We start from the raw sequence: 6,205 nt of genomic DNA on the forward strand, positions 1-6,205 counted from the left end.
AGGCAACCCCCGACACTTGACTGAAATCGAGAGTTTGGTGTGATTGAAAAATACTTCCAAATATTCCTGAGTTATACGTGTTAAAGACTATAGTAAGTAAATTTATCAAGTATGTTAAGATAAAACATAACCTCGGAATAAAGTTTTTTATCTATAAGATAAGAAGCAGAAGTAATACTTACTGTGATAAATGTCAAAACTAATTAGATCAACAATGACGTCATAAACATATTTATTTTCACGTATATTTAGGTGATATGATATAATTGCTATGTGAATACAACTTCTTGTTGTAGCATCCCAAGGGGAAATTTACCACCGGCACAGTAGCACGCCAGTACCGCCGGTACTGGGCTAGTACTTGCATTTGGTACTGGTTTGGTACCCTCCGTTAGTACTGGCCCAGTAATGGCTCAACCAATACTGCAAACTCGGCGAGGTACTGACCTGTAGGACTGGCGCAGCACTGAAGTTCACCACTGGGCCACTACGGCAGATTAGTACTGAGCAAATACTGGCCCAGTACTGGCCTTACCGCCTGTCGGATTTCCAGTACTGGCTGGTTGTACTGTTTCAGTACTATGCCAGCACCTGCTTGTAGTGCTTGGAGATACTGGCATATAAGTACTGGGGCAGTACTACCGAACCGCTGGCGTACGAAAATGCCGGAGTTAATTTTGAAAATGATAAAAAATTATTTAATTGTTTTAAAAACCATCCATTTATCATCATACGACTGCATATCGTCCGAATATTATTTATAATTACTAAAATATAATTTTTAAACTTTTTGCTTAATTTTAATACCCACTGTTTCTATAATCTAAAGATATAACAAAAAAGGTATTTAAAAAATAAATAATAATTGACTGCGAGTATTTTGTCAATATATGTTAATGGCACTGTTTAGAATTAATACATGTATTACACTTTTACACATTAAATTACAAATAATATTTCTAACGCTACGGGGTTTCGAACCTACGCCTATATACCTAAATCTATCGCCTAGCAGTCGGCAGTGCTAACCACTGCGCTGATCCGACAAGTTGAAACTATGAAAAAGCCATTCTCATAAGCTACAGTTTAGAAAATTGAAAACAACAATTTTACAACTCTTTTTTCTTGTCAATCCTTTTATCATCATAAGACATCAAATAGATAAAAAATAAACTAACTTTTCACGGAAATATAAATAAAATAATTTTTAAAGAAATTATATAAATCGACTACAATTTTTCTTCGTGTAATATTTTATTTTTTCACGTTTTAGACCATTTTAAAAGTTCTGATAATAACATTTAATGAGCATTTAAAATTTGTATCGACGGAACTTAGAAATTTTACCACGTTGCGCAACAATTTTTTTTATAACAATTTTCTTTAAACCTTCGTGTAACGTTTTGCCTTTTAGGTATTTTAGACTATTCTATAACGATTAAGAAATACATCCAATGTAATTTTTTCTGAACATTTAAAATTTTTCATGAAGGTGGAACTTAGAATATTTTTCTTAAAAGATTATTAGAAAAAAAATGTTTTCACCTTAATTGTATAGTCAATTTCTCGACATTTCAAAACACCCTCACAACGTTTATAGACGTGTTTTTAAAAGTTTATTTTTTACTACTGGCATAGTACCGAGGCCGGTCGTGCAGCCAACGTTCTGCCTTTCTGGGCGAACCACCGGCTGCATATACAGGTGTATCAGTAACCTATACCTCATAACCTATGTATCAGTACTGCGCCAGTAGATTACCAGTATCAGGCCAACCGTTGGCGGAACTTCCGTGCCGGTATTCTACCAGTAATGGCAGGCAGTACTGAGCCAGTAATAAACTAGTATTATGTCGATGGTTGGCACAGTACTAACAGACAGTACTGGTATTTATTTTGAATTACAACTGGCGTGGTACTGCGCCGGTCGTGAACTCTGGCTAATATCCGACTTTTCTCCCCGTTCCAAAAAAGCTGTTCAGAAAATTTGTTTTTCTTATCTTACATACTCAAATGTTTTTATATCGCGATGTGTTTGATAGTCCGAATTTTATATCTGCAATTTCAATTTAAAAGGTGATATATACGATTTTAATATGGTTTTATTAAAAAATCCAATTTAATTCACAGTAAAAAAAATAAATTATTATGGATCCAATCGGACCCAGAACGGGTCCAGGCTGGGTCATCTCTAGGCGCTGTACTTGGGCCCCGATAGGGTATCATGTTTCATTTCAAGTCTGGCCCCATCTAGGTAGCCTGAGTTCGGCCAAACTCTGCCCGATCTGGCCCCGATCAGATCCATATTTAAATTTCTGTTTAGGTTTTATTGATATAGAACACAGATATGTATAAACATAATTTTCGTTTTAAAACTTATCTGTACACTAAAAATATGCTTCGTTATCTCTAAAATTGGTATTTTTAAATTTCATGCACAGTGTGCATCAAAATTAGAAATCGATAATTTAAAAATAGGTCTGTGCTCGTTTTAGTTTAAACGTAAACTTTTTGTCCTAAAATCATGCTAGAATCTTATAATGAAATCAATACCCGTGCAGAAATGTCCTCCGTTGGCTTTACTAAACCAAGGTTTCTGGTCGGATCCCGGCCGGGCTACCGCAGGTTGGGTTTCATGGACAGAAACCGGTCAGGAGGCGACTGGGCTATATTTTTCTCCAATTACCTACATTCAGAAAAATGTTTTTTTGAATTCATATACAGAAACAAAGTTTTTGCTGCAATTAAAAAAGTTGCATTTAATTTTAAGAAATGGAAAATATTTGCCTTGTTGATTTAAACAAATAATTGGCTTAGCAAAATTTCCCGTGCAGAAATTCAAATATGGATCTGATCGGGACCAGATCAGGAGGAATGTGGCCCAAATAGGGCTATCTAGATTGGGCCAGGCTCGAAATGAAACGCGATACCTGATAGGGGCCCAAGCGCAGCGCCCAGAGATAACCCGGTCTGGCTTCGATTGGGCTTAAATTAATTTATTTTTATTTTTCATAATTAAAAGATATTCTTAAATAAAATAATATTAAAATCGTATATATCAGCTTCTAAACTGAAATTTGAGGATATAAAAATCAGAATGTCAAACAGATCACGATATGTAAACATTGGAGTATATAAGACTAGAAACAAAATATTTCTTAAACAACGTTTTTTAAAGCAAACGGAAAAAGTCGAAAGACGCAATATAAGAGCCAGAATTTGGGTATGACAAACTATTTAAGTATTTTGCAAAATGTTTTTGGTTTGAATTTCTAAATTGAAGTTGCTTTCCATTTCTATTTTGAACTCAAATATAAAAAGTTTATTTGAAATAAGCGGATTATAATATTGCACTGGCTCTTTAAGTTATTTTTACAAAAGCGACTATACTACAATAAAAAGTTTGTATACACATACCGATAATATCATATCCCTCAAAATACGTGAAAACAAATATGTTTATGACGTCATTGTTGATCTAATTCGTTTTCACATTTAACACATTAAATATTATTTCTGCTTTTTCTCCTAAGATTTTGCACGGGTTGTTTGGTTTAAACAAAAGCATTACTTTTATTAAATAATGCATTTGTTTAAAATCTATTTATTTGAATTTATAACAATATTTATTTGATTCACACAAAAAATATAATGCAAAGCAGTGCTACAAAGTGTCGCCAGGCGTGCTTACGCGCTGCGCGCAGGATTTCCTGCATTACTAATCTAAAATATTAAATTATTATTTGTTTAATTGATTTGATGGCATCTGACTTTGTTCGGTTTTGAGTGATTCTAAAAGTGGCCAAAATATCTCTGGTGTTAGAAATATTTTCAGAAAATATTTAGTTTGTACACTTCCAAATTTGCCGCAATGTATGGCGCCTTCTGCGTCTTGTGGCTCCGTAGATACTCAGTAATTTTACGTAATCAGCTTGAAAACCCCACTTAGTGCGCGGATTATTATTATTATTATTATTATTATTATTATTATTATTATTATAAGTTAAAGTATACTGTTTTGTATAATTTTTTCTTTTTTTCCTGCCTAACCTGAAATCACCACGTGGTTTACAAAATAAAACAATTGCCAGGAGATTCTATCGTCAGTGATTGAAATTCTACACCATTTTCGTAGCCAGAATTGTTTAACTTGATTTGACATTTAAAGTTCATCGTAATCTTTACGATGAGCCTTAAAAGACAAAAAACACAGAAAAAACTAGGATTTCCACTGGAACCCATTTCCTGAAGAGGAACCCAAAACGATAAATAAGCTCTAAATGATACCTCAGTTAGTGTTCTAAATCTAAAGGATCCCAATTGTAGTTCAGCCTATTTATAAAGCACCTATTTTTCGCTTTGCCCACTTCGGAATTTTTAAAAATTATTAACATAGTTTTTACTTTAAAGCACACATGTTATCAACATATAACGACCATCACTTAATGAAGATAATTAAAGTAAGAAACACTGCCTCTATTAAAATAGATATAATGACTTGATAAATATCATATGCAGGTTATATAGCAAGGTTTTCAACATAAAGGCACATTGATATGCAAGAGACTTTTTAATACAAGTCATCAGTCGATAACTGTAAATTGATCCCTAACTTACCAGCCCTACATTGCAAGCGGTTGGTTTGTGAAGGCACCCCTATGTTGTTCTTTAAAAGTGCGTTCTAAATCTAAAGGAACCATTTAAGCTCTCTATAGGTATCTATTGGAGCTCCAGTTCTAAATAATACCAGGTTTTATTTGAACAACAACTTTAGTTAACCCCTAGTTTTTTCTGTGAAGTTACCAATTTTTTCGGCTGAAGCAAAATCTTTTAACCGCTTTGTGGCCAGATTATCCGCTCGAATCCTGGCCGGTATTAAACCCGGGATCCGAGCGGTTTACCATGACGTTTTTAGCTGGATCCCGACCGGTTTCCCCGATCAGCGCCCAGTCAAAACCAGGACTATACGGCCGGAGGCCGGCTGGATCCATCATTGGATTCCTACACAGGTGTGGATACGTTGAATATGTGTTGCCCTTATAGATTTTGAATTCCATCTATATAAGTCTGCACAGAGTTTACAGCTTCAAACATCTAAAAATACTTGTTCAATATACGATAAATATAATATAAAAATGACATTCATACATTGACGAATTCATTTCTTTTCGGGCAGGCTGTGTATTGCTTAAGTTGCAGAATCGTGCCCGTAAGAAATAAATATGCTGTTTTCGAAAGGATTTTAGAAGACGCGTATTTTACCGATTTTATGAAAATTTATTTGACAAAGTTAGAAGTATATGAAATTTTTTGACGTTGGTTACGCCGTTTGTCAAGAAATAGTTTATAAGAAATGCATGCATAAGAAGTGTCAGTTGAGTGAGAGACGCCTGATGCCAAAAACCTTTGATATACTCACTGGTTCGTGTGGAGAGATTTACACGGTTTTGCATGATGACCCCTCACAGCTTATACCGTCTCGTGCACTTATCTTTCGCACTTCTCTCATATGAAATCTTTGACCCCCGACAGTATAACGAGGCTAGATTCAAAAGAATCATGCTTACCACGAAAGGGATTTGGCTTAATGGTATAATAATAATAATAATAATAATAATAATGAAAACAATAATAATAATTCGGTTCCCACCTCAAGATATAAGTCCTCCCATCATGCACTCGACTACAACCCAGTCCATGAATGATGAGGTAGAAAACAAATCTTTGCTCAATGTGTCATTTAAGCCACACTGCTCTTATCAGATCAGTTGATTGCATTACGAAAATGTGTCTGCAACTGATGATATATACTGGGACAGCCCTGTGCAGATTATTCAAAAACATAAAATCAATTTCTAACCAAAAATACCTTTGAAATGTTAGGCAGTAACCATATTGAGCCTAAGATATCAATATAGTACTTATACAATAAAGAGTTTCGTTCCCTCACAGGGGTTAGGCGCTTTGATTTCAAAGAGAAGTCCGGGGTTCGATCCCTGAACCAATACCTCTAGGTATTTGTCTGTGTATTTCTACCGAAGTTCTATTGGTTCGTATTCCACCTTAAGCTGTAGGTTCACCTATCATGCACTTGGCTACAACCCAGTCCGTGGATACTTTAGAATAAAAAATAGGCTATGCCCAATATGTCAAATTAGGCTTACTGCTCTTATCAGATCATTTGATTGTATTATAAATATGCATCCGT

The sequence above is a fragment of the Belonocnema kinseyi genome, chromosome 2 (genome assembly GCF_010883055.1).
Source record: "Belonocnema kinseyi isolate 2016_QV_RU_SX_M_011 chromosome 2, B_treatae_v1, whole genome shotgun sequence".
Taxonomy (NCBI): domain Eukaryota; kingdom Metazoa; phylum Arthropoda; class Insecta; order Hymenoptera; family Cynipidae; genus Belonocnema; species Belonocnema kinseyi.